The sequence below is a fragment of the Phragmites australis genome, chromosome 1 (genome assembly GCF_958298935.1).
Source record: "Phragmites australis chromosome 1, lpPhrAust1.1, whole genome shotgun sequence".
NCBI classification, from domain to species: Eukaryota; Viridiplantae; Streptophyta; class Magnoliopsida; order Poales; family Poaceae; genus Phragmites; species Phragmites australis.
The window spans coordinates 36,846,933-36,857,529 of NC_084921.1; positions in this window are offsets into that span (position 1 = coordinate 36,846,933).

The window sequence follows — 10,597 nt, forward strand, 5'->3', positions numbered from 1 at the left end:
AGCGCAGACTTGTCGTTTGTCCCGTTGTTAGCTCATTCAAGGTGCGCATCACAGTATCACACACTGATCTAACATTTCAGCACGTAGCTGGTAGTATATGCAGTTAATCTAAGCTGTTTAAATAAGCTATGTTTAAACCATTCTCCTGTTTTCTTGATTAATAGCGGTAATAGATACGGACAAGCCAGTTAGGAACTCATCAACCTGCCTCTCCTTCCTTTCTTTCCTCTTTCTCTTCTTTTCCTTCGTCTCTCATTAGCAAAACCTCTCGATCTGTTGGTGAACTAGCTAGGAATCGACTAGTCAAGCTAACTTGCTCCGTCAGAAAGGCACAGCTAACCAATCCTATCCCCATGTATGCTGCCATCCTAATAAACTATAAAGGGGGTAATTTTTTAAATACCATTATAAAGAAACAATATAGCTGAATACCGCTAATGATATCTATGGTTCGCTTCAAGAACTACCTATAAAAATAGATTTCCACAGTTCGCATAAACGGATCGTCTGCAAAAACCGATTTTCATGATAATTGGTCCCCGAATCCCTTTTTACCTCGGAAAAAGCGATTTTTTTATCAACCAGGTACCCCCACATACGCAAGTCACAAATCACATATTTTTTTCACACGAAATACGAGTGCGTGTGGTTCTTGGCATTCAAACTCGAAACCTATGGGCTCGCATGAACTCTTATTACCATCCCATCACATAACTACTATCGATCATAATAGCATATACATTCCTTTTGATATCTTCTATCTGAAATTTTAAATGATTATTTAGGCATCTAAATAACTACAAATGAAAAGTAATTCAACTACAAAAATGTAGATCTCATCGAGAGCTATAATTTTTATATAAAATTTGTTCTCATTCAAATCCGTATGAAAAAATTATGAAGTTTTTAAGACAACCTATCATCTATTTTCAAATACGGTTCTTATATGAACCGTCTCTGAAAATGTTCTTATATTTTTACATGCGATTCATATAAGGAACGGTCTCTGAAAATGATTATGATCACAGACGATTTCTTATGTGAATTGATTGTGTTAATTATTTCATTTTCAAAGCGGTTCACGTAAGAAACCGTCTATGTAAATAGTACGATTAATACAGACGGTTCACGTAAAGAACCGTATGTGAAAATAATATTTATACAAGCAATTTCTTATGTCATCCATTTCTATAAATTGCTCAGCTGGTTTGCCATATAATTCGCCTGCGAAAAAGATACTCTAGGTGCTTTAAAAGATAATTTTAGTAGTAGTGACTTTGTCTCTTGCCGCCTCCCAGAAGCGCCCACACTTTGTTCTACCTGTTTCAGCGCCTCAATCCCGTAGAAATATCGAGTATTTTGTAGGATTGTGGGTTGATTTCGCTTTCGTTATTTTTACGATTTTGCCCGTTTCCATGCGAACAAACATTACCATCTATTTCATTACTGATCGAGCTGAACCAAACAAAACAAGTAATCGCTTAAATCGTTTACATTTGTAGTGCTTTTCGATTCCCTTTACACTAACGTTTACACTCCTTAACCAAACATTACCTTAATCTCTGCTTTCGTCACGGCCATTGAATAGCGTAGGCTTCCCCATGTGATTGTGATTCCCTCCCTCACAAGGAAAGGGGTGGGAAAAAAAAGAAGAGGATCGGATGACGCAACGGTTGGCGTCAGATACATCAGAGGAGGGGTTGCGTAGGATTAATGCCATGTCCTCGTCTCGGCTTGGAAAAGAATCCTGGCTGCTTATACTCTTTATTGTTATTACAATAGGAAATCATAGATGGAACAGTAGATTAGAGTGGAATCTTCTCTTCATTCATGAGTAGTGTTTACAAATATATAAAAAAGAAGAGATGCCAAAACACCAGTTGGGGAGGTCGGTTGACCTCAACGGGTGTCCCTCTATTAGTAACTGGTAATGTCAGTTAACTTGCTAATTGACCTCATATATTTATCTTCTATAGGATCTCTATTTGTAACACTCTCGTTTGATCAATTATTTATAATATAAATTTTTTATTGAAAACTCTTTTAAAATTCTGTGAGAAAAATATAAGGAGAAAATAATATGTTAATATGATGATATGTCATTAAAACTCTTTTAAAATCTAATGTGAAAATATAAGAAGAAAATAATATGATAGATATTGATTATTGCTTCACTGAAACTCATATGAGAAATCTAAATAGGAAAAACTCATTGATGAGTTCATAGAACAACAACTATGATTTATGAATCATATTAAAACTTCTAAAAATCAACTGAAAAATAGAAGAAATAAAGTAGATATTGCTTCATTAAAAACTTTATTTGAGAAATTATATAGGAAAAAATCATAAAGAAAAAGAATGCAATATAATATAAATATATTATTGTTCAGGAATCAACTCCCTCTGAACCTTGTAAATCTTGAAGTCGTCGTATACCAATTCCATAAATACATTTTTAGAATGTAGAAGTTGGTAAGGACTTAGTAAATAAATCAGCGAGATTATTACATGATTTAGTTTGCAAGATCTATATCCCCTATTATTTTGCAATTCATGAGGATAGAACATTTTAGAGGTAATATGTTTGTTTATATTGCTCTTTATGTAACTTATTTGTATTTGAGCAATGCATGCAGACTTATCTTCATAAATAATTATTGGTGAATCAATAAAACCAATACCACATGACTGTTGTATATGGTTGATCATTCTGCGAAGCAACACGTATTCACGAGATGCTTCATATAATGCAATTATTTTAGAATGATTTGTAGATATAGCCACTAGAGTTTGTTTTAAAGACTTCCATGAATAGTTGTTCCACTGTGTAAGAACACAAAGCCTATCTGTAATATGGGATTGTGGGAATCTGATAAGTAGCCATCATCAATGTATCCAGTCATATTCATATCTTGTTTTCTTCGAAAGAAAAGACCAAGATCTAAGGTGCCTTGGAGATATCGAAATATATTCTCGACTCCCGCCCAATGACATTTAGTTAGAGCGCCGCTATGCCTAACTAGTAAGTTCACTACAAATGCGATATCAGGTCTGGTGCAATTTGCAAGATACATAAGTGCTTCAATGACACTGAGATATAGAACCTCGGGTCCCAGTATCTCTTCTCCTTCCTCCCGTGGTCTAAATAGATCTTTCTCCATATCAAGAAATCGAACAACCATAAGAGCTTTGGATGGATATAATTTGTCCATATTAAATTCTCTAATATTTTTTGAGTATATGCGGCTTGGTGTACTAGAATACGACTGCGTGCTTTATCTATATCTTATATATTTCTAATAATATTCAGATCGTCGACATATAAAGAGATGATGCAAAATCCTGTTGAGGACTTCTTTATGAAGAAACATGGGCAATCATTATTGTTGGAGTATTCTTTTTATAAAAGGAACTCTTTTAGTCAGTTGTACCACATTTTTCTCAACTGCTTTAAGCCATATAATGACTTTTTAAGCTTTACACAATACTGTTGTAGTTTGCATTTGGATTCGAAATGTCTAGACTTTCGGAGACTTTAAGCGCGCACGCGCGTGTGTGCATTCGAATCAAGTGACTCATATAGATATGCGGTCACTATATCCATCAACTGTATAGATAGATGATTTTAAACTAACAGTAAAATTAGATATCAAAATGTGATTCCATTCATTACTGGAGAATATGTCTTATTGAAATTAATGTCGGGTTTCTACGTGAACCCTTATGCTACAAGCCTCACTTTATATCTCACCATCTCATATTTTTTGTTCCGTTTGCGAATGAAAAACCCACTTGTATCCAACGAGGAAAATATTACGAGGAGTAGATATTACTGATGTGAATACCTCCCTTTTGGAGAGCAAGCGCAATCCTACCTGGATTGTATCCTTCCATTGTATCCAGTCCAAGCGTTTGCGATACTCTGCCATGGTCTTGGGATCTGGATCATTGTCATGGTCATTTGCAATCGTTGAGGAGAAGTAAGTGTTAACAATTATAGTCTTTCTGTCAAATGATTCTCAAAACCAATATGGCTGATGGAAATTTTATTTACCCTTTTTGACTCATCATGATGTCCCATTACAATAGAGTCGGTGTGTTCCGAACTTCCGATGTACCAGCATCAATATTTGTGTATACGGTTGAACTGGAATATGGATGTTGATCATCCACTGGATGTATCGTATCCATAGGCTTTGGATGTCATTCAACTTACGTTGATTTGTATTTACTGTTTGAAGAAGGGAATCCTCTGTTTCCGCGGTAGCTTGCAAGAAGTTTTATCTTTTCTGACCGTACTTCTCCCCATATTATTTTGATTTGGGAGTTAAGTGGTTTTGTTTGGTACTTCCACTCTTTCCGACACATTTCTAGCAGAAATGTAGGATTTAGTGATATCTTTGTTGTTAGTAAATGTATCTAGCAGATTATTTGAGATACGTTGCAAATTTATAATTCTCTGAACTTGGGGTTCAGATTCTTGAGTATGTGGATCTGACGAGGAAATATCTGTGGCATTCCAATTAATTCCTGGAATTCTTTCTGGTACTTAAAATCTTCCCCTAATGCTAGAAAATGATCCTCATCAAATATACAGTTAGCGTACCAAGCTGTAAATAGGTCCACTGTGAGGGGCTCTAGGTATTTTATGATCAACAGAGAGTTATACCCCATGCATATCTCTAATTTTTTGTGTGAGCCTATTGATGTACGCTGTGGTGGTGAGATTGGTATGTATGCAGCGCAACCAAACTTTTGTAGATGGGAAATACTAGGAGGATTTTCACATATTAACTGTAGCAGGGAAGCTGTGTGATATATAGTTGGTCACAATTGAATTAAGTCAGTAGCGTGTAAGACTGCATGACCCCAACATGAAGTTAGTAAGTTATAATTATGTAACATTGGTCGTGCAATGAGTTTGACTCTATTGATGAGAGATTCGACCAAACTATTTGAGTATGGATATATGGTATTGAATACTGGACTTGAATTCTTAGGGCCATACAATAATCATTGAAAGGCACATAAAGTGAATTCAGTTGTATTATACATTCGAATGGATTGTATACTATGTTCAGGATAATGTGCTCGTAATTTAATAATTTGAGCAATTATTTTAGTAAAAGTATGATTTCATATGGATAAAAGACACATATATGACCATCATGTAGATACATCAATAAGGACCATAAAGTACCTGAACGGTCCAATTAATTGTTGGATTGGACCACATATATCGTTTTGAATGCGTTCAAAGAATTTGAGTGGTTCGGCTTAGATTTTAAGATAAGAGGGTCCTAAAATCAATTTCCCTATGGCGCATGCAGTGCACACAAAATCCGAAGATTGTGGGAATTTGACAGTATTTATGCCACAATCAATTGAATTGCTAATAATTTTTTGCATCATCCTGACACCGGGATGACCAAGCCGATCATGCAATATTTGAAATATGTCTACATTCTGAAAATTTATCTTATACGCAATATGTGGTACGTGTTTGATATATGTATAGTACAATCCTAAAGATAAAGAAGGAATTTTCTCTAGTATCTGTTTGGCATATAAGTTATTTTTCGTATTGAGGATATATTCCTCTTTATTGCATCATGGGTTTTGATATGGAAACTATTTTGACAGATATCTCTATAACTTAGTAGGGTACGAGTTGAATCGAGATACAATAGTGAATCATCGATTATTATTTGAGTACCCATAGGGATAATGATTATGACACGACCAGAGCCAACAATCATACCATCACGTTTAGTGATTATCATAATATTTTCTTTACTCTTTTTAAGTGATGATATTTCTAATTTCTTAAAAAGAGTAAAGGAAATATTTAGTTTTCTTAAGTATAGAGTTAGTGGTACAACTATCCACTAAACATATTTTCTCTTCCATCGGAATGTCCCACGTAGACATCTATATATAGAAATGGAGAATTTAAAGAGAAATTCTTGATAGATATATAGGATACATATAACTTTTATTGAGTGTCAATGTGTTGATATATTAGTATGCTATATAGTATAAGATGACAAGAACCTATTACTATACTATGTAGGACATAGATATAATAATATCTAATAAATCGGGAGACTAATTGAGGTCTCCAAATAAGTCATTGGAAGGAAATTCCATGATCATATTGTCTATGCTCTTAAGGTCCTCTTGCTGTTACAGAGTAATATCGTTGTCCGGTTCTGGAGGAACGCGTTGAGAACAACTGGCCTGCTTAGTGGTGTCAGGTTGAAGATTGAAATACACTTCAAATATTTTGCCATGAGCTGGTTGACTTTGTCGACTTGAGGTAGAGATTAATAAAGTGTCTTGGGTGTGGAATTTCTTAGTTGTATGGCTATAGCAACCACACTTACAATAAATGTCAGATTTGTCTTTGTTGTTCTTGGAAATGCCATTCCTCTTTGTTGGGTCCATGGACTTTTGGCTTCTTGTTGCGATTCTTCTTACCTTTGAAGTTATTCGGGTGGTATTTGTTGTCGTCGAACTTCTTGATATTCTGAATATTAGAGTTAACTTTAGGGTAAGGAGCAGTGGTTGTAGGGTGCTGGTGATGATTCTTTAAAAGAAATTCATCATGCATTTCAGCTTGAAATAAAGTGTGAATTAATTTAGAATAATGCTGGTAATTTCTAGCACAATATTGTTGTTGCAATACCCTATGGGCAGAAACCATTGTAGACAAAAATTTTCAATTTTCTCTGCATATATGGGAGTTTGTCACAAAATAGCAACATAAAGCAGATCTTGTGAACATCATGGTTGTATTCTCCAATTGACTTAAAGTCTTGGAGGCGAATATTGGACCACTCACGTTGTGCTTCAAGTAGTATGACTGTCTTTTGATGTTCATATCGCTCTTTGAGCGAGTTTCATAGATCATATGGATTCTCATCTATCAAGTATTCAGATTTTAAATCTGGATATAGATGGTGCCTTATGAAGTATAAAGCTCCATACTTGATTGGATCTAGAAGTGACAGATCTCCTTCTTGAGGAGGATTAATCGCTGTTATAAGTCCACAGGATGATAGACTTATCTTCATGTCCATTACCCAAGTTAGATAGTTTTTCCCATCTAACTCGAGCTTATCAAATTTGATGTTGGACATTTTGTCCTGCAAAATGATCAATGAATGAACGAATTTACACATTGAGTAAATTGACAAATCATGGTAATCTTGTAAATAATGCAAAATTTGTCAAGCAAGTTGAGACTTGAATTACATAGTGTAGACATCAATTTATGTAGCTAACACATTGAAGGTAATCACCAAAATAGCGTAGATCTCACAGTAATAGGAGGCATAATCTGACAATGGTCAGTAGATGCCTATATTCCTTCTATCTTGTGTTATACGTAATTGAATATTTGGAGTGACACTTTGAAGGTAGTCATAATGTCAAAATGACATTATGTAGACCTCACAACGATGGAGCATAATCTGCAAAGGTGCAGTAGATGGTTGATTTCATCACCTTGTGTTTCACAAATATTAATTGGATATAATCACTTATAATTTTGCATTAAATTCTACTTTGAATTAAATGATGTGTGCTTCTATGAAGCAATTGTGGGCTTAATTGTAAGTGTAAGTGCAAAATGTAAAGTTTGCAATAAAGAAAATTAATTACAAAATAAACAAAGATTGATAAGTAAACTGCATGTTATAGGGATTACTTGAAAAATAAGGTCTAGAATGCTAAATTACAACAGTAAACAACACATGTGTAATTACTGTAAACACCGAGGGTCTAAACATGAAAAGTAAGATAAACACAATACTTATAGTTGGATCATTTTGCAATTTGTTAGAAACCCAAGGGGCTCTTTTGCAGAATGGTCTTTACTGGCCTATGGGCCATGTCAACCTAGGCTGAGGCATTTCTGGCCTTGTGGCCTATTCGACCTAGGTGGGCTCCCCCCTCCCCGCTTCATATAAGAGAGGAGAGATCCGACGGTTAGGGTTTGTAACCCAAACTGTCACACTGTGCCGAGCCGACCCAGTCGGGATGGATGTTGCGCCACTGGAGAGTCATCGAAGAGCCGACGGAGAGTCACCAGAGAGCCACCGGTTGTCGTAGGGTGCCGCACTAGTGCGGGCGTGTTTCTGCACCGCGTGAAGTGCAGCCAGACAACCATATGGAGGCCGCGCCAGTGGGCCAAGCCACGCCTCTTGTTGCCTCGTCTGGCCGCCACCGGAGCCGCGTGGGCATTGTCGTGCCATCGGATCTGAGAGGTTCCCACGTTGTCGACATTGAGAAGTTGTGCCTTCGACGTTGAGAAGCTGAGAGGCAAGATGAGGACGCCGGGATCTGCTGCCTTCTTCATGCTGCCAGTGGGGTCACCGTCATTCGGGGTGCACCGCCCTCTTCCCTCTCACATGCGTGCATGAAGGGGTCCGAAAGCCCCCTTCTCCAAGCATGCGCACATGTCTAGGTGCGCTTAGGAATTATCGGAGGGGAGGACGAGGGCCGCAAGGGCCCACGGCACCAAGCAGAGGTCTAGATGGCGGTTCGCCACCGTTGTCACAATGCGACAGAAGTGGCTGTACGGCGTTGCAACGGAGGAAGATGTCGTGGCTGCCAAGTTCAAGTCTGGGACAGCCGGTGAAGGAGGAGCGGGGGGGGGGGGGGTGAAGCGTCTGTGGGACGTACTCCTTGGGATCTTCCTCCTCGAGAGACACCACCGTCATCGGGCCGTTGAAAAGGGGAATAGCACCGCTGCGTGCTGCCATTGTGGGTGGTGGGCCAGAGCTGACTGCCGTTGTGGTGGTAGCCACTGTCGTGAAGGACCCCACGCTAGCTACCCGTGCAGCAGGTGGCCTAACTCCAAAAGAGAAAGATGATAGAGGCATCAAGGCTGGAGGCGGTGAGGTTGACGGTGGGATGACAGCAGGGTCGCTGTTGCGACCAAAACAACGACAAGCACCACAACGTGGACGACGGTGGAAATGGCAATGGCGTGGACGTGGAGGGGGGGGGGGTAGAACAATGGCCATGAAGATCGAAGATGTAGGTATGCCATGAATTGGGGCAAAATGGACTTTCCATGGAGTGCTCACTATTTGGGAGAGGCTTTTGTGCCTCTCAGATCTTGATTTGCCTCTTTGTTTCTGATTGTTGTGGTCGATCAGTGGAAGAACTAGTGACTGATAACATATTATAATAGGAAATCAGAGATGGAACAATAGATTAGAGAGTGGAATCTTCTCTTCATTCATGAGTAGTGCTTATAAATATATACACAAGGAAGTGGTGCTAAAGCACCTGTTGGGGAGGTTGGTTGACCCCCAATGGGTGCCCCTACATTAGTAACTGGTAATGGTAATTTTCTTGCTAATTGATCACATGTGTTTATCTTCTATAGGATGTCTATTCGCAACAATTATTTCATGTCAGATTTTTGTTCAGCTTTTACAGGTTCGTGAAAAAAGGGCAAACTTGCTGTGAAGCTGGGCAAATGGTAGTGCCTCTTGGGCCAGCCCAAGACCTGCCACTATAGGCACGACCCAGGCATGCCACGCGGTGATGGGCCGTGCCTAGCCGAGCGTGCAGCATGCCAATTGCCCGGTGAGGCACGATCGATCCAACGCCTAGCCACTGGCACGTGGGGCCGATCCGGTTGGGCACGTGTAGCATGGGTGGGCATGTGGGGGTATGCCTGGGTTAATGGGTTGAATGGGTTGCACCTAGCCTGTTTAACCCGTCAACCTATTATTTTTGAATTTTCTAGCCGTTTTGTGACTGTTTGGGCTCCAAAAAATTCAAATTTTTTGTTGCAAAATCACTATTTTTCACCTATAAATAGAGCACCATCCCGCTCTTTCATTCCAAATCAGAAACAACATTTGCTCACTTGTTTGCTCCTCTCATTCTTGTCTCAAAGTTCTTGAGAATTTACGATAATTTGGCAAAATTAGTTTGAATTGTTGCAAAAAAATCCGACAAATTTACATCGTCATCCTGCTGTCTTGAAGAAATTTTGGCAATTTTTTTTGCATCGTTGTTTTTTCTTGTTTTTTCCATTCTTTGTTTTATTATTTGATTTTTTTCTAACTCTAAATATTTGAATTATTTTAGTGCCATTTGACATTTATCATGGACGTCGGTGATCATGATCATGATGATATGTCCATCAATCATGATTTTTTTCTTCAAGGACTCTCAAGGGACTACGACCCCTTTGATAGTAGTGCTGCAGGTGAAGAAGGACATGATGGTGAACCTCCAGCTGGTTCACATGCAGCAGCACCTCCATCGCTAGGCTCTACAAGTGCACACACGTCAGTAAACACCAGATCTAAAAGATCAAGAGCCGCTACTTCTGAAGTTTAGCAAGACTTTGAAAGGATCTACAGAGAGGAAGATGGGGTAAGTGTCAGGTATGCTAGGTGTTATATTAGCAAATATGAATTATTAGCAAAGTCCTCGGGAGGAACGTGGGCACGCCATAACTTGCAAGCGAAAGAGTGGAGCAGTTATGAAGTAGATGGTGCTACAGTATAACCCCGATGACTCTGTTTGTCATTGGGAGTATGACTCCGCCAATACTAAAAAGAGC